Genomic DNA, 23,165 nt, shown 5'->3' with positions numbered 1-23,165 from the left:
GGATCGTTAGTGCCCAGTGAGGACGCTCTTTCCTCCTGCCACCCACAGCCTTCCTCACCAAAGACCACCTTCCCAGAAAGAATTCCCAACACCAAGATATCTCTCCTCCCAAAGCTTGAAGGAGCCTCTCTCCTTCAGAAAGCCCCTAGCGCTTGTCTGTGTTTCTCGTAGACCATTTTTCTCCTTTCTACTCTGAAGAATATTCATTCAATCTAATCTACCTGGCTTACCCCTTCTTCTCATAGATGTCCTTGAAGACAAATGCCCTTGATTCATCCTTGTCGTCCCACGATACCAAACATGGTACCTTTCACATATTTTCAAATGAGTTAGTGAATTAAATAGATTAAAACCTTTAAGTATGGAATAAAATGGTTGAACTGGCTTGAATATTGAAAAGTTAGAATATATCTGGAGCAATGTAGTCCTATTATTTTCAAGTATATGTCTTCAAATAGGCTGATCCAGTCTTCATCCATATCTTTAGGGAACCTATTTCAATGAATAATTAAATTATTATTAATATTCTATCAATTATTTACATGTACTTGGTGCTTCTGAAATAGTTCTCGGGTCTCTGGAAAGAGATTCTTCTCCTCCGTATTTTACTGTTTCTTTTCTTTTTTTTTTTAAGATTTTATTTATTTATTTGACAGAGATCACAAGTAGGCAGAGAGGCAGGCATAGAGAGAGGAGGAAGCAGGCTCCCCGCTGAACAGAGAGCCTGACGTGGGGCTCGATCCCAGGACCCTGGGATCATGACCCGAGCTGAAGGCAGAGGCTTTAACCCACTGAGCCACCCAGGCGCCCCTATTTTACTGTTTCTACCTTGAAATCTACTTCATTAAGTTATTGTTCATAACTTGTGCATAGATGTACTTCAGCCCAGTGCCTGTCATCCATCCTGGGAGATGCTCCATGAAAATAATCTATTTTGTCATCTAATAATTTTAGGAACTATTGTGTCCTCTTCCTTACTCTTGAAGATTCCACCTGCCAGCTTTCTGTAGGAATGCTGCATTACCAGTATGCTTCTGCTTTAATTCAGTAGCCATTTCTTGGAGCCTCCAGTGGGTTTTCAGAACCCACATGAGGTGCTGGGAGTATATAGGAGACTGTCCCTGACCCTGTCCTCAAGACATTACAAATCCTAACACGGCAGAATGATGAGGGCAGTGGCAATATGGCAGCAACTCACAGAGATAATCCCCTCTATATTGGAATCCAGCACCCAGAGGGAGCAGGGTCACTTCCCAGGCCCACTCTCCTCCTCTATGCCACCTCCCCCATGGTGGCGGACAGACAGAGGTCTCCCCTGAAGCCCAACTTCACTCTCCACCACCTTTCCCATGCCCACCTCCAGCCACAGGCAAGCTTTAAAGGGTTTCACACCCTCCCCACCCTTTCCACTGGGGGATTTTAGGTAAAATCCCATGAAATTGCCGACAGTCAACCATTTGGTGCCTAAAAATGGTACGTTCGTATGTTTCAACTCAACGCTTCTTTCTCCCTTGGCCTTTGGAACCTTCCTTTGGGGTAGGGACCAAAGAGGAATTTGCATAGGAAGAAGCAAAAGGACTGTCCCATTTGGGGTCCTGTCACCACACCTCTCTTAATCCTTGAGGAGGAGTGTTTTCCACAGCTCTGATCTCGACCTGTGATTACCTCTTAATACTCAGAGCCCATTCACTCATGATTGCAACTGGCCACTTCCTAGAGAGACCCCGGGGCACACCCCACCCTGTGTCCTGAGATCCAGCCCTAAATATCTCACTTGCAGAGGGGAAAAGTGTGTCCCACCTGGAATGGCCCCTCACCCCGGAGCAAGAATGGGCACAGGAGTGTGGATGGACTTGTACACCCTCTCCTACTTTCGGTGACACACCTGCAGCTCTGTCTCTCCTCAATCTGAAGGGCACCGTCTTCCTCTTCATATGACAGAGCAATGACTGTCAGGCTGAGGGCAGATCTTTTGGCAAAGACGGGAAACAGGCACAGAGAAGTAAAACAGCCATCCAGCAGAGCGGCCAACAGCCCTGCTCAAAGGCAAAGTTCAAAAAAACATCAGCCTGGATTTTTTTAAAAACTGAAAACAAGAGAAAAAGTTAAAAACCAGCTGTCTTTCTAGTAATGGTCTAATGGTCATGTTCTCGGGTGTCTGCTGCCTGCAAGGCAATGTGTGGGGTCCCAGGGGACAAAGGGTTTCTTAACCCGGGGTGGGGGAGGAGGGGGATGAGTTCCATAACCAAGGAGAGAGATCATGTTAGATACATCAGAATGCATTTTTGGCTTCAGTGACCTGAGGAATAAAATATTCTCATATATGTCGTGGTCACATTTTATGCCACGGATGCTTTTTTGAAGAGCTTACGTAATTCAAGATAAACTTTCCCATAGCAATAAATGTGAAGTCAGGGGATGTGTTCCAGAAGAGCCTAAATCTGTAATTACTATGTTGTCTTTTGGCTTGACCACTGTGTTTTCCCCCCTAGCATTATCTGTAATATTTCGCAGAGCCTTTCCCTGTATTAATAGCATGCCAGAGTGCGTGCATGGGTTTCGCTGTGGCATTTACCACATCTAACTTCCCTTGCCCAGATTTCAAAGTGGGGGAGCTTTCTATCAGCCTCAGCATGAGCACCCCCATTGAGAGATATTTTAGATGACAACAGATTATACCATTGCAGATTAATACCAGCAAAATCGTCACCAAGAGGCGAACCCAACTCTTGAATTCTTGTGACTATTAAGAAGGTTCACTGATTACGGATCCTGAGAAAGGACCACAGGCATTTCCGTGGCCTGGCATATGGGAAGAATAGAAATGGTTTCCCAGGACCTCTGCTGGTCTTGAAATCAGGCAATTCTTGATGGATTTCAGAGGATTCATACTATGTTTTTTAAAGATTTCGGAGGGTTTGTATTGTGTTTTTTATTTTTTTTTTATAGATCTTATTTATTTATTGGACAGACAGAGATCACAAGCAGGCAGGCAGAGAGAGAGGAGGAAGCAGGCTCCCTGATGAGCAGAGAGCCCGATGTGGGGCTCGATCCCAGGACCCTGGGATCATGACCTGAGCCGAAGGCAGAGGTTTAACCCACTGAGCCACCCAGGCACCCCTGTATTATGTTTTTAAAATATTTTATTTATTTATTTCACAGAGAGAGAGTGCATGTGCAAGCAGGGAGAACAGCAGGCAGAGAGAGAAGCAGGCTCCCTGCTGAGCGAGGATCCCAATGCAGGACTCGATCCTAAGACCCTGATTTCGTGACCTGAGAACGTGAAGGCAGATGCTTCACTGGCTGAGCCCCCCAGGTGCCCCTTGGAGGATTCCTATTCTAATTCGTGTGTTGCATGAGACTGTCAGGTCAGTTCTATTTTCTATCACATGGCTCAGATTGGCCCTGTGTTTGTTGTGATAACCAAATGGGATCCCATGGGCCTGACCACCTCAGCTGACAATCCTGAGGAGATTGTGGGGAGGTCAAGGGGAGAGGGGGAGCGCTGCAGGGCAGGCTGGACCCAGGAGACAACTGGTAGCAGTGAGTGGGCAGTGAGTTTTCCACCCCAACTCTCCTGCCCGGCCTGGGGCTCTTCTCCGCCATCTTGGAAATGGAAAGTCACTAGTGGCCTCCTGTATCCCCACAGGAAAATGCCCCGGGAGGATGGATACTCAGGTAGCCGGTCCCCCCGATTTGTTCTAGAGGACTGATTTTCCAAACGTGGTCCCTGATCAGTGGCATCCACAGCACCTGGAGGTCTTGTTGCCGTATAGATTCTGGTCCAGCCCCACTGGGTAGGACCTAAGCTTCTGCATTCCATGATGCACTCCCACCGGATGCCACTGCCAGCAGTCCAAGGACCACGTGTTGAGTCATAAGGACGTAGGGTACTGTTTCAGGCCATTTGCTTCCATACCTCTTGTCCCACTTACAGATGCCTAAATATCCACCCTTACTAGATGGCGAGAGGAAAAGTCCAGCACAGCCAAGGTGAGCTTATCAGTGATGAATTCTTGCAGAGGATGGAACAAGTGGTGAGTTGTAAAGAACTCTCCCTTCTGCTGGCGGGGAGTGTGATGAGCGCCCCGACTCTGACGGGGAGAGAGGACGGAGGAAAGAGTCTGGAGAAGCCAGAATAACTTGGAGGACTTGGCCTTGGAGGCTCTGCGTAGGACCTGGCCCATCACCGTTGGCCTCCCAGCTCAGCTCAGGTTCCCCAACCCCCACCCTCTCCCATCCCCGCTGCTTTTGTTATTTAATATGTCTGACTTCATAGAAGGGAGCTTTGTTCAGGGGGGAGGGGAAGCTAATAGAGGCATCAAGGTATACACTATAGACCTTGCCCTCTGGGGACGTGATGCAATTTTTAACTGTTTCCAGAACAAGACTCAAGCAGCCCAATGCCATACAGCTGCCGCTGGGATTCTTTTTCAAGTTTCTAAAGTACTTTTTTATTCTGGAGAGAGAAGCCGAAAATCCTGGGGGAAACATGCTCGGCTTCTGAGAAGCCACAGGTCCTTTACGTGTCAGAATATATTCAGCTTCTTGGGGAAATGACGCGCCAACGAATTTTCACATAGAATTCATCTTGGTGTGCCCACAAAGGCCAGCGGGCAGTACGCAGTTGTGAGATTACTGAGATTTCTTTTTCTTCCTTCAACATTCCTTTTCCTGTGGTTTTAATGATGTTTATACAATCAGACATTCAGTTTAGGAGCCCGCAGCGTCTCTGAACTGTTTCTATTGTGCATTGTATTGGTAGGGATAGAATAAGCTCATTATTCCCGTACAGTCAGGAGAGTGGGAAGTGATTAAACCTTTTGATAAGAAGATAAATGATAGGAAATCCGAGTGAAAGCCCGCACCGCCCCGAGTCAGAGTTTCCACAGGGAGCTTGCACAAAGCCTTCCTTCTGTGCAGGGTGCCCTGGGCAGCCTTCTCCTTCCAGCTGTGGTCCCACATTGGCTGTGACGCTCTTACAGACCCACACCTGGGGCCGCAGCGCTTCCAGAGAGCAGGACCCTGGGCGTGGTCCAGCCGCCGGTGCTGTGCTCCCATGATACCCTTGTTCACTGCGGGCCCCTGGTGCTTTCTGCTTCCAGATGCCCCAGACTGGATCTGGCTGGCACAGTCCAGCATGCAAGAGCTCTTGGGAATAGTTTTCTGATGGACAGACTGGACAGACAGATGGACCAACAGATGGAAGTTTATCAAGCTTGAGAGAGACCATCATGGAGGGCGTGGTCCTACGTCCCACGTAGGCAGGGACAGGTCATTGACAAACCCATTTCGAGCTTATGTCCCTAACTGCTCAGAGGTATAAGCTTCCCCGTGGGCGAGATCAGGGGAAGCGCACCATCCTCAGGAATTTTGTGGGCACACAATGACTTATTTAAAAATGCGTTGACCAGGACGCAGGGGTGGCTCAGACAGTTTGGCGTCCAACTCTGGATCTCATCTCGGGCCTCCATCTCAAAGTCGTGAGTTTGAGCCTGTGTTGGGCTCCACGCTGGGCATTGAGTCTACTTTAAAAAATAATAATAAATAAAAATTAAAAAATAAATACATACAATAAAATGCAGTAAAATAAAAATGCATGGACCATCGACGATTTGCCCACATCAGACCCCATAGTGCATGTTCCGTGCCCCTGGGCCCTCCAGCTCCCAGCTTCCTCTCCCTCCATCCTGGGTCCTGGCAGTGCAGAGGCTGCCCTTCTTCCATTCCGGAGTTCAGTAGCCACGAAGCCCAGGGTCAGTAGGAGATGATGGAAAGACTGATCAGCTCGTGTCCGAGCCCACCTCCCCAGAGGGTCTGCATTTCAGGTCAAGTACTACGTCCTTAGCGTTAGCGGCTGGCCCATGGCCAGCACAGAAGCCACTCCTGTCCTTAAAACTTCTGAAGTTTCGTGGAGCAGGGATACAGATTTTTAAAAGTTGAACTGGCATTCCTCTAGAGGGGGAAAACAACCAAAAAACAAAAAAAAATCTTCCCTTTTCTTCATGTGTGAGTAAATAAACCAAACGAAAGAAAAGTCCCGAACTTTGCATTAGTCACCCTATTTAAGCTCTCGTTGTCTTGCGTAACAAATGAATAACTTTGTCACTTCCGTGAGCCGTATTCAGCTCTCTTCTTAGGGGTTAATTGGGACAGGTTGCCAGAGCTCCAGAGAACGTCCGAGAACACACGGGACCCTGTCGCCCACTCTGCTCATGTAATCCTGCCTCAGGAGTTGAGGAAATTAGGGCTTTTGCTCGTGTCAGGCTAAATGAGAGCACCGATTAGTATCTTGAGCAATGCTAATAAAATGAGGCCAGTGATTCCATTTGCTGTCTCATATATGAAATGATTCTGTTTACACGGGTCTATTTTTACCAGGTCCTTTACCTTGGCGTGCATAAAGTGAGTTTCTAGATGGCAAACTTCCCCTATTTGTTGTGGTTGAGAAAATACAGAATGAGGGACACGGCAATAAATGGAAGAAGTTTCTGGTTTAGGAATCGAAAGATGGGCGTTCGGATCCTGACTTTTGCTATTTACCTGCAGGCTCCGTATCCGGAGTGGACACCCGGCCCGTTTGCTGGCATGGCCCCCCATGTCCCTGTCTTCAGGGAGCAACAGCTTTTTCCCACCCAGGCACCGGGCTTTCCCGGGGGCTGATCCCACAGCCCTGCCCTCAGGAGCACAGGGGCCAGGCCAGGACATTCAGAGTCATGACGAGTAGCTCCAGACTGGACATGCCAGGTCAGTGTGAAATTCAAGCTGTGGCCTTTACCAAAACCCACTGCAAGAGTCTTTTTTCATTTTGGCCGGGGGTCCTCAGCAGATAGACCACAGGGCTAGAGCTTTGGGTGGTTATTTGCCACTCACAGGAAGGCGAATGCATTGCCAAGGTAGGGAGAAAGATATATTTGGGAAAACATTAATTGAGCACCTGGATACAGCCACATCTGACAACTGCTGCCTGGACTTTTGAGATACTTGAGCTAGTAAACGTTCCCACTTTGTCTTTTTAATTTCTCTCCTTTCTGCCTGTCCTTCCTTCCTCCCTCCCTCACTCCCTCCCTCCATCCCTCCCTCACTCCCTCCCTCCCTCCCTTCCTTCCTTCCTTCCTCTATCCCTCTCTCTCCTCCTCCCTCCCTCCCTTTGCTCCTCTTCTTTCCTCCTTCCCTTCTCTCCTTCCTTCCTTCCCTCCATCCATCCATCTATCCATCTCTGGCTTGGTTTTTCTTCGTCAGCACCGAAAGAACAGTCACCTCTCTGGGCTTTAGTACATCATTGATGAAGGAGAATAAAATGGGATTCCTTTTATTGAACAGGATTGATGACTCCAGCAGACATTCTAGAGGCCATGGAGCATTTTGGGAAGTGCACTCATTCTGGCTCACACTCAAAATATTCAAGGACCGAAAAGAGGCAGCATGTTTTCAAATCTTGCCAACCCTGCATCATGGGAGTGGTGGCCTTGCTGTCATCGGGGGCCGTCCGAGTCGTCCAGCGGGGCTGGTGGATGGACTGACTGCTCTCACTGGGTGAGACCTCCCAGAGCCTGCTCCCTTCATTCTTGGTGCCCTGCCGTCACCAAAGAGCGGGTACCTGGCACCCCAAATGAGCTGAGCTCTGGTGGGGACACAGGTACAAAACAGTTTGCCTCTTTCTCACTGTTGAGTCTGCACATCCCTCGTGGGGACCACTTTTTACCCATCTGTCGGGTGAACGCTTGGACACACTCCGTGGCTCGTCCTGTCGTTTACAGACAATGAGAAGTCTTCCAGTCCTTTGAAGTTTTATGAATACTTTCATTTCCATAATTAAAACACGAGTCTGCCCTAACAGTGAAACTCAAACTTACCTCCAAAGTGAAATCTGGGCTTGGGTCTGGCGAGGGACAGGGGAGGGAGGATGCTGGCGTCTTCCTAGTCACCCCCTGCCTGGTCCTTTTTCCTCCCTCCCTTCCTCACTTTGGGGGACTGGTGGTGGCTCCTCCTGGGCTTGGAGAGGGTAGAGGGAGGAGAGGCGGGGTGGGAAGGGCAATATTTGGCTGTCATCGTGCCCCACGTTGTTGCCTCCTGTTTTGACAGGTTCCTGCCATGCTTCTTTCTGTCGTTGTTGTGTGGGTGGCATTCTCTTACTGGGGAGGCTTCAGCTACACTGGGCACCACCACCTTTGTCCTTTCGTCCTCTAAGCATATAGCAATCTGCTCACCCGTGGGCTCCCATTCCCCTCCAGGTGTCCCACAGGGGTCGGGTCTAAGGTCCTGCCAAGCCCCTTCCCTTCTTGTGGTCTGATGTTGACTCCATGGGAGATTGCCTTTGTGGACATGCCATCAGCCCCCTCTGCTTCTCTGCTCTGCCTCCACACCCCCTGCAAGTCTCTGCCTCTGGATTTCTTGAGGTGTGAGTCTGACCCAACCTCTGTCCCCAACACCCCCCAGGGGACACGGGTCAGAATCTCCAAGGGATTCTTTGGAAGCCTGCCCCAGCTGGATTGAAAAGAGGCAAGTCTTGCCTCTCCGTCTTGACCCCAGAGTAGGAGGGAGGACTTGTGGGGCTCTGCTTGCCCTCGCCTGCCTTGAAAGAAAGTCTGGAAGCTTCCTAACCCTCCACCCTTTGGGATCCTCCAGGCAGATTTTGGCGAGAGGACAAATCTTCACGGTGGCCTGCCTGCCTGAGTGGTCTAGCACCCCACTTTAGAGTGAGGCTTTCTTGGCTCCTAGTGTTCATGGATACGTCTCAGCTTCTAGAGTTTCAACTGAGACGGAGTCATACTGAGTCCCATTTTTTCTCCTGTCCCATTTTTGGGATTCCCCACCCCCCACCAAAGCATCTCTCTGTCCAGGAGCCAATAGGTTGAGGCCACGCACAGTGGCACCAGGAGTGACAGTCACTTACCTTTCCAGGGAGCGTTCGCTGAAGACGCCTTGCTGCTGGGCTCATTTGGGAGGATTTCAGTCCCACGCGAAGGGACCTTCAGCCACTCGCCCAGGTAACCGACATCCTTATTGAGATTCTGACATAAATGACTGGTCTCCGCACCTTTGTGAATTAGACCCCGAAAAGGAGACCCCGAGAGGTTAAGTAGCTCCCGGGAGGTCAGGCGACAGGACTGCGGCAAGAACTCAAGGGGTGTGATCCCCCCATCCGTGACTCTGGCCTTGAGACCTTGAGAGCTCCTTCTTCAAGCTCATTATCATCCGTTCAGATCCCTTCTCCCATTTCGCACCCAGCCGCCGAGATATCTGCGGATTCATATTAAACAGAATGCAAACATTTCCAGAATTCATTTCCAGCTCTGAGGAGGTGTTACCTTCAGAGTCCTCTGCTGAGCATTTTTCCTCCAGCAGCAATAATTATTTTTGAAGAACTTGACACACATTTCACTGGGGCTCCGTGCTACCGAGCGGGCAGGGAGCGGCAAGGAGAGGAATTCCAAGAGCAAGATTTGCACTGCGCTGTGCCCTGGGAGGGAGCCCAGCACCCCGCTCCCATTAACAATAATGATAGGTGTGCACTAAGCTCTTCTCCGTTGCCAGAAATATATTTCCTCCTTTGGGGATCTGTCCTGATCCTTGGCCCTTCTGTGCACACCGCCACCACGGCATTTGCTCTGTAATTTATGAAAGATGTGTGTTGTAGCTGGGTGCCTCAGAAAATTTAAAATAATTTAAAAGCATTCAACACCATCTTTAAATTAAAGCTCCCCAAATCCCTTGCCTGACGAGTATAATTAAACTCAGACCCACATAGGTGAGTCTTTTAATGCATCCTAGGGATCCAGAAGGGCCCAGGCGAGGTCTGAGGCAGGAGCAGGTCCATGGATGCGGGGCGGGTGCGGGGGGGATGCTCTTCACCCAGAAGGTAACACAGGCCTGCTCAGGGCTAATCATGGAGTTTGCCGATAAAGCTTGGCTGAGCACCCTTATGCCAGGATGCTCTCCGTGCTCACCAGACATGTCTTACTTAGCTTACTCCGCTCATCAAGGAAGATGGCTTTCACGCCCATTCAACGTCCCAGCCAGCAAGGTCAGGGCTGGCCTGACCTTGGGATCCTCAGCGGGGTGCTGTGCAGAGGACTTGAGGTTGGGACCAGAATCACCCATTGAAACCGTAACAATGACATTTCCCACTTAACCTTAGATTTCTATTTTCCAGACAGTGATTTTTTTTTTTTTTAGACCTGAGTCCCTAGACCCTCGGGCACTGTGAAAAGCAGTAGTTTTGGAACGAGAGGGACCCAGCCTTGAAGCATGGGCCTCCTGCCCCCGGTGACTGGCCTCTGCAAGTCGTGCTGCCTTTCAGCTTCAGCTCACTCATCGGTAAGGGGTCAGCGGATGATGGTGTTTGCTCCGCAGTAGCCGTCTTGACGTGAAACACAGCTGGGCACTGTTTCACGTTGCCAGGGTTGGCCTGCTTCCGTGGTGCACACTGGCTGGGTAGGTCCCCAAGGGATTTGTGGCACATTTCCCCAGGCGAGCAGATCATCCTAACCTGCCTCTGATTCCCGAACCTGAAAGCAAGGGCGTGTCCATGTGCTCCCAGACAAATACGTCCTTATACTCCAAGATCCTTGGAGTCAGGATGCTAGAGGAACAAAATCGCTCTATTTATTCATTCATTCGTTCATGTACATTTATTTGTGTAAATGTATGTAAATTTATTTATTTGAATTATACATTTATTTATTTAAATATACTTATTCATTTGACACGGGGAGAGAGAGAGAAAGAGAGAGCGTGGACAAGCAGCGGGAGCTGCAGAGGGAGAAGGAGAAGCAGGCTTTCTGTGGAGCGGGGAGCCCAGTGCAGGACTCGTCCCAGCAACCTGGGATCATGACCTGAGCTGAAGGCAGACGCTTAACCAACTGGGCCACCCAGATGCCCCCTATATATTTACTTTTTTTTAGAAGAGTTATTTTTGAGTAATCTTCTACACCCAATACGGGGCTCAGACTCACAAACCCAAGATCAAGAGTCACAAACTCTACCGTCTAAGTCAGCCAGGTGCCCCATCACTCAAAATAGGTTACAGAGAAAAAGATGACTTAGGACCTGAATGATCCAGAGAATGGCTTTAACTCTGTGCTGGGTGGGACCGGAGGCCCCCACTCCAGGTTCTCCTAGAGATGCGCAAATAGATATATTATCATTTTATATATATTATAGATATTTAATAATAGTATTATATTTAATAATATTAATAATTAATTAATAATAATTAATAATATTAATATATCATAACTTATACACTATATACTTATATATAACATTATATGGTTATATTTAATAATATATGCAAGTATACATAAATTTCATTAAGCATTTTCACATTGATTACATATTGACATAAAATATCTTGGATATAATTAATCTATTTCTTAAAATTAATTTTATTGGATTCTTTAAAACTTTTTTTAGTGCGGCCTCTAGAAAATTAAAAATCACATATGTTGCTTATATAAAAAATGTCTGTACCGCCCTCGAGCTTTTGTTTCTTGAATGGAGTAGGTGCACAGCAGGCTCACCTCAAAGGTTTTATTTATTTTTTTTTAAGATTATTTATTTATTTATTTGACAGACAGAAATCACAAGTAGGCAGCGAGGCGGGCAGAGAGAGACAAGGAAGCAGGCTCCCTGCTGAGCAGAGAGCCCGATGCGGGGGCTCGATCCCAGGACTCTGGGATCATGACCTGAGCCGAAGGTAGAGGCTTTAACCCACTGAGCCACCCAGGTGCCCGTCATCCCAAAGGTTTTAGTCTCTATCCACATGTCATTGCTCTGAAGCCTCAGAACCCACACCTCAGGGCAGCCACAGCTCAAGGCTGGATCAGGAAAGTGTTCCCGGGTCCTCAGTGGCGCCAAGGCCCCCCAGCAGTGGGGTCAGAAGTGACCTTCAACCTATAAGCAGTTCAACACCTCTTGTTCCTGGGCCTTTCCTCTCCTCCTACGGCCAACACGGAGCCTCTCCGGATTTCCTGTTAAATTCATGACAGAAAGCCGGCCTTGCTAACACGTCTTCTCCCTCTGCTCCCTTTGTGGATTCCAACAGCACCCAACCCTTGTTGGGATTCTGGACAAAGCATGGAGGAGGCCCAGGTGAGGCATTCACAGAGTGAGAGGAAATCTGGCCACTGGGGAGAGAGAGCCCTTGTGACAGGCTGAGTTTTGTTCTCCCCACGTTTATATGTTGATGTCCTCGGAAGGTAGACAGAGGGCTTTTAAAGAGGTGATTGAATTAAACGGAGGTCATGAGCTGGGCCCCCATCCAGCAGGACTGGTGACCTTATAAAAAGAGGGGATGAGAACACAGACACACACCCAGGGAAGGGCAGGTAGAAGACAGCCATTTACTAGCCAAGGAGAGAGGCCTCTAAGGACGCCAACACTGCCGACATTTTGACCTCAGACCTATAGTTTCCGGAATCGTGAGGAAATAAATTTCTGGTTTTCAAGGCAGTCCTTTTTTGTGGCAGCCCCAGCGAGTGAATACAGCCCCCCAAATGGACTTGCCCTGGGCCCAGTGCTTCCGCCTGCTCAGCCTGCCTGGGCTGCCATCTTGTGACTGGTGAAGGCAGCCAGGGAAATCGCATAATGGGAAGCCCGGGAGGTCCGTCATCCCCCAAGCCATGGCTGGAAGCGCAGGCCAAGAGGGGAGGACTCCCCCCCCGCCCCCGCCATGCTTGCTGTGGTGCTGCTCTGGCCAGCCGCTCCTTTCTGCTCTGCAAGCTCCTGGAGGACGAGGTCCCGATCCCACACCTGCTGTTTCCACTCTGCTTCCCTCCTGAGTTGGCCGCAAGAATAGAAGGACTTGCCCTGGCTTCTCCGCAGCTCAGAGGCAGCCAGTTTTGCTTTGAGAGTCACAGGCCTGGGCTCTTCGTGGCACAGGCCCCGGAAGAGCCGGTGGCAAGGACGCGGAGGTCCGAGAGAAAACCTAGTCATCATCGGAGGCCTTGAAACTTTTAAAGTGACTCAGCAGAGCTGTGTACACAAAACTTTATCAATTATGCATCATAAATAAGTCATTTAAATGCACAATGCAGTAATTGAATATTACTCTAATTCATAGCAGTACGGAGTAATTACGAACCACACCCCATCCTTCTTCGAAATGCAGAGGCCAGCAGAACGGACTGTCCTTGAGAGGCCTTGCTGTTGGGGAAAGATGCCCAGAGTATATTAATAGGAGGCAGTGGAGAGGTGAGGATCACTGGGGCTCTTTTGTGCCTCTCTCGATCTGTCTTTGCCCATCCCGCTCTGATGGCGGAAATCTAGATGCGGCAGCCCTCGTCCCCTCCTCTCTGCTGGGCTTTTGAGTCCAAGGAGAGGCCAGCTCTTTGGCTCCTAACAGCCTGGGACGGACACCCCTCCCCAGCACTGACCTCTGTAGGGCACAACTGGACCTGGGATCCAGCGCCATCCCCCAGAAGAGGCCCACCTTCCCCTCCAAAACCTGGGCCTCATCCTGAACGAAGAGCCTTAGATCATCCTGCCTGGATCTCATTATATTGAAAGAAAACTCTGTAGAAGAAATAAGAGTACAGAGGAATGGAGTTAGTAACAGGGAGCACTGAGATGCTTATAAATTACATTCACTTACAGTGGTCATCCCCAAGGGGTGAGATCACGGGTCACCTGTCAGTCTGTTGCTCTGCTTTTTGGTCTCAGCAGATACTCATTTTTCTAATGATAGTAAAAAAGAGACCAAGCCTACAAACGTCTCCTTTCTGCCCTTGAATCAGATGCCCTGCACCACGGCAGTAGCTGGCCCATCCTTCCAGACTGCACAGAGTCCGGATGGCATCCAAGTCATGTGACCAGCCAAAAGCCCAGCTCATCTCTTAGAGTCTGGTTTCCAAACAGGCCTGCATGCTAGAGAGTGCTGGAGAGTGCGCCCGTAGGAGGGAGAATCCAAAATGCATCCTTTGGCAAGGGGGAGGCCCCTGGGCAGAGGAGGCTGGGAACCACAGCCTTGGCCATCAGTCTCAGCCCAGATTTCTCTGTTTTGCCTGACCTGTCTCACTCCGTGAGGTTTGCTCCTCGAGGCCAGATGGTGTCAAGGAGCTGGTCTCCCCGAGAGCACAGCAAAGCATGCCTGTCTCTAAGGGGAGGATAGCTGCAGCTTTCTCCCTTCAGAAACAGCCAAGCACCCTGCCATCCCTGCACCCCAACCCCGCCCCCTCCTGGCAGACACCAGCTCCCTTGTCCATTTGACGAGGAGGAGGGAACGAGGGACTCAACACTCAGCATTTGCCAACCATGAGCCAGGCGCTCTGCAAAATATAATCTAGTTCAATTGTCCCGAGAATTTGGGGAGATTGGTGTGAGAATCTGCTGTTACCAGTGAGGAAACTAGAGCTAACGAGGGAAGAAATAAGTCAACTACCACCATGCCGGTGACCAAGACAGTCAAGATCTGAATCCTGGTTTTCTGACTTCGACGTTCAGGCTGCGGCTAGTTCTGGTGCATCAGTAGGGGGCACAACTAGTTCTAAGACTCCACATCTGTTCTCTTTTCAAAGATGTATTCTGTGATCCAAGAGGCTCTTTTGCCTGGCTTTGCAATAGGTGAAGATATAGAAACCTAGGCATGTATGGTCCCTGGAGCTTATCCCGTAAGGAGAACTGTAGGGTGCCCACCCTTGGGCTAGAGAATTGTGGATAAAACAGGTCTCATGGCTTTGCCATCCTTCCCCTGACTAGACAGGGACCACCTGAGTGTCGAAAGTGTCATTCCCCCCTCTGCTGACTCTCCCCTCCAGGCCTCTCTCACTATGGAATCTAGCACTGATATCCCACCACTATTATTCCTTTAAAGAGTGTTGAACCAGAGTCAAAACAAAGTAGTGAACAGATGAGCCTTTGATTTGTCTTCCTTTTTTTATTGACTGTATTCCCCATGCTGTACCTTTTATCCCAGTGGCTTCTTCAGTCTGTGGCTGGAAGCCTGCACCTTCCACTCCCTTAACCATTTTGTCCATTCCTCTTCCCTGACCAGTAGCCATTAGTGTGTTCTCTGTATTTGTGGGTCTGTTTCTGCTTTTTTGTTTGTTTATTCGTTGGTGGGTTTTGTTTTTATATCTCACATAGGAGTGGAGTCATATGGTATTTGTCTTTCTCTGCTTGACCTACTTCACGTAGCATAATATCCTCTAGGTGCATGCGTGTTATCCCAATGGCACAATCTCATTCTTATTGACGGTCAAGTAATATTCCATTATATATATATACCGCATCTTCTTTATCCATTCACCTATCAACGGACACTTGGGTTGCTTCCCTATCTTGGCCTCTTGGCCACTGTAAACAATACTGTAAGAAAATGAACCTTTTATTCTATGCCCTGCTGTGAACCCTACATGGGATGTGTGTTTTAGAATTACATAAAATGTACATCACCACTGTGGCACATTTCATAATGTGACCCATTGTTCTTTCAGCATAGTTTAGGAGGTTCTTGTACGTCCAGCTGTCTAGGTACTATTTTTACATAGCCACCTGGGACATTTCTGGGTTCTGCTGGGGGTAGCTGAGAGAGGAAGGCAGGGAAAGGAAAATTAAATACTCTGAAGAGATATAGTCCAGAGAAACAGACCCCTGTGAAGACATTGGAGCCATCACTGAGGGCAGAGTTTACCAAATCCCCTTCCTTTCTCCACCATCTGTATGATTTGCGTCATTACAACAGATTGCTGAGCCATTATTTATTTAATATTTCCATTTTACTTGGTGAAATTGTAAGTATTTTGGCCTCATCTCAGGCAGTAATATCTGTGAAATGGAATACCAGTGATCTCTCTTTCTGAAACACACTTAGATTAGGACATGACAATTTATATAAAAAATATTTGCTGGGGCTCCTGGCGGGCTCCCATTGGTGGAGTCTGTGACTCTTGATCTTGGGGTTGTGAGTTGAGCCCCATATTGGGTGTAAAGATTGCTTAAAAATAGGGCACCTGGGTGGCTCAGTGGGTTAAAGCCTCTGCCTTCAGCTCAGGTCATGATCCCAGGGTCCTGGGATCGAGTCCCACATTGGGCTCTCTGCTCAGTGGGGAGCCTGCTTCCTCCTCTCTCTCTCTCTGCCTGCCTCTCCACCTGCCTCTCCGCCTACTTGTGATCTCTATCTGTCAAATAAATAAATAATTTAAAATAATAATAATATCTTAAAGGGGCACCTGGGTAGCTCTGTAGGTTAAGCTTCTGCCTTTGGCTCAGGTCATGATCTCAGGGTCCTGGGATCAAGCCCCGCATTGGGCTCTCTATTCGGCAGGGAGCCTGCTTCCCACCCCCACCCCCTGCTCTCTCTGCCTGCCTCTCTGCCTACTTGTGATCTCTGTCTGTCAAATAAATAAATAAAATCTTTTTTTTAAAAAAAGGAGCTAAACATTTTCACACGCTTTATTTCTTTGTATCTTATTATGTAATACCCTCAGGGTCTTTCAGGAGCGTCCACTGCTGTGGTCAAAACTGGGGAGAGAGGGGGGAGGGGGAGGAGGGTGAGAGAGAGGAAGCAGCTGAGTTGAGGGGTGGGGAACGGGGGGGGCTCACCCCTGAGAAGGAAAATAACATGAAAGCCTGGGAGCCCCCTGTGTTCTCCCCCAGAAGAGGAGAGAGATAGCAGAGAAAGTATAGTGCTCCCATTGGGTCTTTATATGAGGGGGTCTTTATAACCTTTACAGAGCGAATGACTTACCGTGTGATTTTCCTGCCTTGCTCACCACAGGGCACCTTCCTTGTATGCATTGGGCACGTAGGACTCCTGATTGCAAGTGACAGAAGAGCCAGCCCGGATCGTCCTCAGCACACGCCGAAGGCACTGACTCATGTAGGCTGCAAAGCGCCGTGTAGGACTCGTTTCGGGCAGGGCTGTGAGTGAACTTCAGCATGTTCAGGACTCATTTCCACTTCAGTAGGCAGTTCGGTTTCTTTTTTCATCTTTGACTGAGTGGGCTTCTGTCTTGAGTAGAGGGTTTTAGAATGGTGGCCATACCCCCTTCTCTGGTTCCCAGGGCATCTTCAGCCGCCCCTCACTGGCCGTCAGCTTTCTGGCAGATCAAGTGTAGCAGGAAAGGGTAAAGGCCATTTCTACCATGTTCGGGCCTCGCTTGACCTGTAACGGAGAAAAACCGGAGGGCAATGACCAGGCATTGAGCTTGGTTCAGAAAGATGTCTCTGATGGTGTCTGGTCCCGATATGCAAAATAATTTATAGATTGCCATCACCAAATTGGGACCTGGTCTACCAGACTTCTCCACTGAAATGATGGAGAAAGTTTTTTTTTCTTTTTTTAAGATTTTTATTTATTTATTTGACAGAGAGAGAGATCACAAGTAGGCAGAGAGGCAGACAGAGAGTGTGTGGGGGGGAGCAGGCTCCCCGCGGAGCAGAGAGCTGGTTGTGGGGGCTTGATCCCAGGACCCTGAGATCATGACTTGAGCCACAGGCAGAGGCTTAACCCACTGAGCCGTCCAGGCACCCCAAGAAATTATTTTTTAATTTTTATTTATTTATTTATTTAAAAAGATTTTATCTATTTATTTGACAGACAGGGATCACAAGTATGCAGAGAGGCAGGCAGAGAGAGAAGGGGAAGCAGGCTTCCCGCTGAGCAGAGAGCCCGATGTGGGGCTCGATCCCAGGACCCTGGAATCATGAACTGAGCTGAAGGCAGAGGCTTTAACCCACTGAGCCACCTAGGCGCCCCAAAAGTATTTTTTTAAAGACACCAATACACCTGTCCTTGGCAGTGACGGAGACATTTAGAGATGCCCTCTGGGCCAGACAGCACTGTGACCAAGCAGGTGCATGATGAACTCTTGTCTCTTCTCCACATGGTCTCTCCCACTGGCTCGTCCTCTCTGGCCCCCTGTCTTAACAAGTCTCCCCTTCATACTTTCTCCTTGTGTTCCCTATTTTAGCAGACAGCATAACCCAAGGATGCAGGCCACATAGGAAACCAGAGGGACTTGGGTTAGAATTTCCTGACCAAGAATACAGAATAACTCAAACTTATCACGAGACACTGATGTTTGTTTCCTCCTAGGACCCTTAAAATCAGATCGATACTCTTCATATTATCTGTCTGGAGGAAGGGTCTCAGACAACCTCACAGGGTCACCTTTTGCCCTGAGATGGGATCAAGTCTCAGTTCATCATCCTAAAGGAGTTCCTCCTGGCCCCCGCCCCTGCCCACCTGGCTCAGCCCCCTTAAACGTGGACCAGATGCTGACTTAGCCAGGAGAATGGTGGCTTTGCTGCCATTTACCTTGGATAAAAGACAAATGGAAGCTGATTTGAGTCCCTTGGATTTACCAACAGCTTTCACTTTTCATACCTGGTCTCTTCAGATTGCCTAATAACCCTAATGGTCACTGCTGTGTTCCCACCCCAGCCCCCAAGCACAGTGGCTGAAAACATCAACGACTGTTTTTTGAACTTTGTGGGCTTGCATTTGGGATGTGCTCTGTCAGGGAAAGCTCATCTTGGCTCCCTGGAAGTCAAGCAGAGGCAACTGGACTGGTGGTCTTCTCCAGGGGTTCTTGGGATTGATTTCCTTAGAGCATGGTGGCTGGGTTCTAAGAGCGAGCATCCCAAGACAAGAAGTGAAAACTTGCAGTTTTTGTAAGCCCTGGGTCTGGTCACTGGCATAGTACCATTTGTATCAAATTCTATTGGTCAGCTGTCCCAAAGTGGGCAGGAAGACCTATCTCTTTCAATGGGAGGGAGTGGTGAAGAATTTGGGGGCCACATTTTTTTTTAAAGATTTGCTTTTTTATTTTATTTTAAAGATTTTATTTATTTATTTGACAGACAAAGATCACAAGTAGGCAGAGAGGCAGGCAGTGAGAGGGGGAAGCAGGTTCCCTGCTGAGCAGAGAGCCCGATGTGGGACTCGATCCCAGGACCCTGAGATCATGACCTGAGCCGAAGGCAGAGGCTTAACCCACTGAGCCACCCAGGCGCCCCTGCTTATTTATTTTAGAGAGAGAGAGAAAGGGTGAAGGCAAGCTAGGGAAGAGCAGAGGGGAGGGAGTGGGAGAGGGAAAGAACCTCGAGGAGACTCAGCGCTGAGCGTGGAGCTGGACGTGGGGCTTGATCTCATGACCCTGAGACCATGACCTAAGCTGAAACCAAGAGTCAGACACTCTAAAGACTGATCCATCCAGATGTCCCAGGGCATGGGGTGGGGCATGTTTTAAAATTGGCAAATTGAGGGGCACCTGGGTGGCTCAGTGGGTTAAGCCTCTGCTTTTGGCTTGGGTCATGGTCCCAGGGTCCTGGGATCGAGCCCCGCATTGGGCTCTCTGCTCAGCGGGGAGCCTGCTCCTCTCTCTCTCTCTCTCTCTGCCTGCCTCTCTGCCTACTTGTGATCTCTCTCTCTCTCTCTGCGAAATAAATAAAAAAAAAAATTAAAAAAAATTGGCAAATTGAGATGAGAACCCTGAAGCTCTAAGAAGTTTCCTGACTTGTGTGAGATCACTTCAGTAGACACCTTTCGAGGTTCTTGTCTAATTTATTACCTCCTTCTCGCAGATTTACTATTTATCCATGGGGTGGTCCCTGAAGCCCTGTTCATACTCCGGGACTAGGTACCATAGGATTTCCACTGTCTGTGTCTCTAGGGCACCTGGAGTTTTGCAATGCCACTATGGGAGAGCCCCACTGTGACTTGCTCTCAGGAGTTCGCAGTGGGGATGGAGACAGCCCGAGACTGTGATAGGCTGGGGTTTATGTTCCTGGAGTATTGTGTTGAGATCAGGGGATCTGGGGTCAAGAGCCGGGGCCACTGCTGATACATGGTGGATGTAGGGAAAGTTAATTCTTTTCCCTGGGTATCAGTCTCCGGTAAATAAGAAAGGTGAATGATGTTAATAATTGCCCTTCTGGGGGCACCTTTGCCTTTAGGTGTCTGCCTTCGACTCAGGTCATGATCCCAGAGTCCTGGGATCGAGCCCTGCATCAGGCTCCCTGCTCAGTGGGGAGTCTGTTTCTCCCTCTCCCACTCCCCCTGCTTGTGTTCCCTCTCTTACTGTGTCTCTCTCTGTCAAATACATAAAATCTTAAAAAAAAAAAAAAATTGGTGTTCTTATAGCTCGAGGCAGGGCTGGGATGTCCAAACTTGGTCTCCTAAAGCACTTTTGATGTCTCATCTCCTGGTTATTTTGATTCCTGTCTTAGCCCTGCCAAAAGACTGAGAATGGGTAAAAGGTTTGTGATTGATTCACATTCTGAAGCCACTGACTGGCTACTCCAGAGTAGGACAACTGAGGCTCAGCTCCCGAGAGCACTGAGATATCCAGTCAATGGGTCAACGGGGCCATTGGAAAGTTCCATAGGACCACTCTTACCTCGCAGGGCTGTTGTGTGGGCCAAAGGGAATCATGGCTGCAGAGGAAATTAGCAACCATGGGGCCCTTCCTGACATTGGTTTTGCTCTCATTACTGTAGCCCAGTGGCTCTCAAGTGCAGTGACTGCTCCTAGGGGATACTCGGCGATGTCTGGAGACATTTTTGCTTTTCACAAGTGGGCGGGGGCGCGACTTGGCATCTAGTGGGCTGAGACCAGGGGTGCTGCTAAACATCCTAGAATGCACAGAACCACCCCAGACTCTCCCCAGGGAAGAGTCATGCAGTCCCGAGTATCACTAGGATCGAGGTTGACAAATCCTGCTCTATCGTGTCACCCAAGGGGAAAGCTGAATTTATGATCTACATGGAATCAAAGTTCAGATTCTGGCTTGAGTTTGTAACACTGGGCATTTCTTTCTGGGTCGTACTTGATCACCTGGTTGACAGCTGAATTCTCCCTGCATCTTGTGTTAATTTCCTGAGTCCTACCTCCTTGCCCAGGACACCGGCACACGACCACACGTGAGCTCCCGGTCATCTCGTTCTAGTAAACATGGTGTGTCGGTGTTTCCACAGAAGCGTGAGCGTGCCCCTACACATCCCACGCCCCCCGCACAGCTTGTGTGTGCATGCAGTACCGAATCGTGTGTTTGGGCCTGTGTCAGATAGGATTGTAGATCTCTAACGCAACAGTATCCGGGTTCTTCAGTTTTGCACCTGCCGTGCTAATGCACCACGTGTAACAGTAAGAGTTCCAACAATGGATGTCTGAGGACTAGAGAGTGAGCAGATGTCATTATAGGTGGCTATGACAGAATGCGATTTTGAAAATGGAATGTTCTAAGCACCAAGGAAAGTATTTTTCAAACTTTTCTGGACCATAACCTTCAGGAAAACAACCTGCTATCCCAGCCCTGCACACCTATCAATACATATAATTCAAATGAAAGTTTCAAGTAACAAATACCCTTCTTACATGCAGTGCTCTTGGATATTTCTTTTCTATTTTCTTTTGCAAAAATGCTGCCATCCACTAAAATCATTGTGTGACTTACCAATGGCTCTGACCCACGGTTTGAACATGGTGATGGGCGGGGGGTGCTGCTGGGGTGGCTCAGTTGGTTAAGCATCTGCCTTCAGTTCAGGTCATGATTCCAGGGTCCTGGGATCAAGCTCTGTGTCAGGCTCCCTGTTCAGTGGGGCATCTGCTTCTCTCTTGCCTTCTGCTTCCTCCCCTGCTCATGCTCTGTCTCTGGCTTGCTCGCACTCTCTCTCGAATAATTAAATGGAATGGTTTTTGGGTTTTTTTTGTTTTTTTTTTTAAAGATGTTATTTATTTATTTGACAGAGAGAGAGAAAGAGAGAGAGAGCTCACGCGCACAAGCGAAGGGGGGGGTGATAGTCAGAGGGAGAGAGAGAAGCAGGCTCCCTATGGGGCTCAATCCCAGGACCCCAGGGTCATGTCCTGAGTCAAAGGCAGATGCTCAGCCGACTGAGCCACCCAGACGCCCCTAATTAAATGGAATCTAAAAAAAGAAGAGGAAGAGGAAGAAGGAGAAGAAAGAAGAAAGAAGAAGAAGAAGAAGAAGAGGAAGAGGAAGAAGGAAAACAATGATGATGAGGCAGAAGTCCTAGGGCCCATGGCTGGCCCGTGAGAAGTGGGTGCAGGTGGGGAAGAGGAAGCGAGGCTGGGGGACTTGACAGAGCTGGTAACTGCCGGGCTCGGGTACCACTGATGCTTCACGGGGTCTCCAAGTCCTCAGACCTTCTGGGCCCATGCCACCAGGAAAGGCTGTCATGCAGGAGCTCAAGACTGCAGTGAGTACAGGGGAGTCACTGGGATGGCAAATGGGGACAAACCACAGAGGCAGGATTTGCTCCAAGTCCAGGCATTACTGGTGGCAGAGAAGAAACGCAGTCATCCTTCCGGACCTGCAGACTCGTGGCTCCGGAAGGTTTCCTACTCACAGCTCGACGGCTTGGCACACGTAGAAAATCCTCGTTGCTGAATTTGTTCTTTTGGCCAGCGTGTATTCAGCGCCAACTAATACGGGGTCCGGACACTTCTGCGTCCTGTCTTGTCCCTCCTGAGAGCGTCCTAGTCAAGCTAAAACTTGATGCTCGGGGATTCGCAGGTGCACCTGGGGCACTGATAACATTCTCTTCCTTCTCCCACACTTAACCCTCCACACTAACAGTGCAAACAAGCCAAATGCAAGAAAGCAATTTGAAAAGTGGAAAATTCTGAGCTTGTTACAGAGGTTCAAGAAAATGGTTCTTGATCCCATTAAAACATAGATTTTTAAGGCAAGATTGTATGACTCCGATTAGCTCAAATGCCTGCAAGAGCACCGGGTATCAGCAAGGAGCCAAGCCACAGTCTAATGACGAAGGACTCGGGTCATTGGACTCCAATTATGGCTTCAGGCATAATGGCCCTGCTTCGAGCCCTTGGGGAGAAGCCTGGGCTTGAAAAGATCACAGTTTATTTACCTCTTTCAGGCTCAATATCCATCTGTAGTTCTGAAAGGGCAAGACACAACTCCGGAGGCCGCGCTCTCCCTCTGTAGCCGTTGGCAGAGTCTGGAGTCTGCGGGACCCATGTGTACCTTCCGGCTCAGCTGCTCACCAGCTTTCCCACCTAGATGTTCATTTTCCATTTTTAATATAGGGATCTTGTGATCTTTAACATTTTGAGCCTGGAACACATAGTCGAGTACCGGGTTCAAAGCCAGCTCCCCAAAATCATCTTTCTTTTGCCCTCTTCCCCTTTTTTCCTTTCTCCCTATGCTAGGTGCCTTATTATCCTCCAGTCTTCA

General features: G+C 49.0%; 1 long non-coding RNA gene across 2 annotated transcripts; it reads left to right on the top strand.

The window, feature by feature from the left end:
• The first annotated feature begins 3,935 nt into the window (after positions 1-3,935).
• On the top strand, positions 3,936-17,109 carry LOC125100906 (uncharacterized). 2 transcript variants are annotated; one of them, XR_007127690.1, is made up of 5 exons: positions 3,936-3,993; positions 7,324-7,536; positions 8,905-8,990; positions 10,180-10,320; positions 16,721-17,109. It is a non-coding gene; the product is annotated as an uncharacterized LOC125100906 (long non-coding RNA). The 2 variants fall into 2 exon arrangements; XR_007127689.1 differs by lacking the exon at positions 3,936-3,993 and adding an exon at positions 5,062-6,747.
• The last annotated feature ends 6,056 nt before the right edge of the window (positions 17,110-23,165 follow it).

This window comes from Lutra lutra, chromosome 5, assembly GCF_902655055.1.
Source record: "Lutra lutra chromosome 5, mLutLut1.2, whole genome shotgun sequence".
Taxonomy (NCBI): domain Eukaryota; kingdom Metazoa; phylum Chordata; class Mammalia; order Carnivora; family Mustelidae; genus Lutra; species Lutra lutra.
This window is presented reverse-complemented; position numbering and strand designations above follow the sequence as displayed.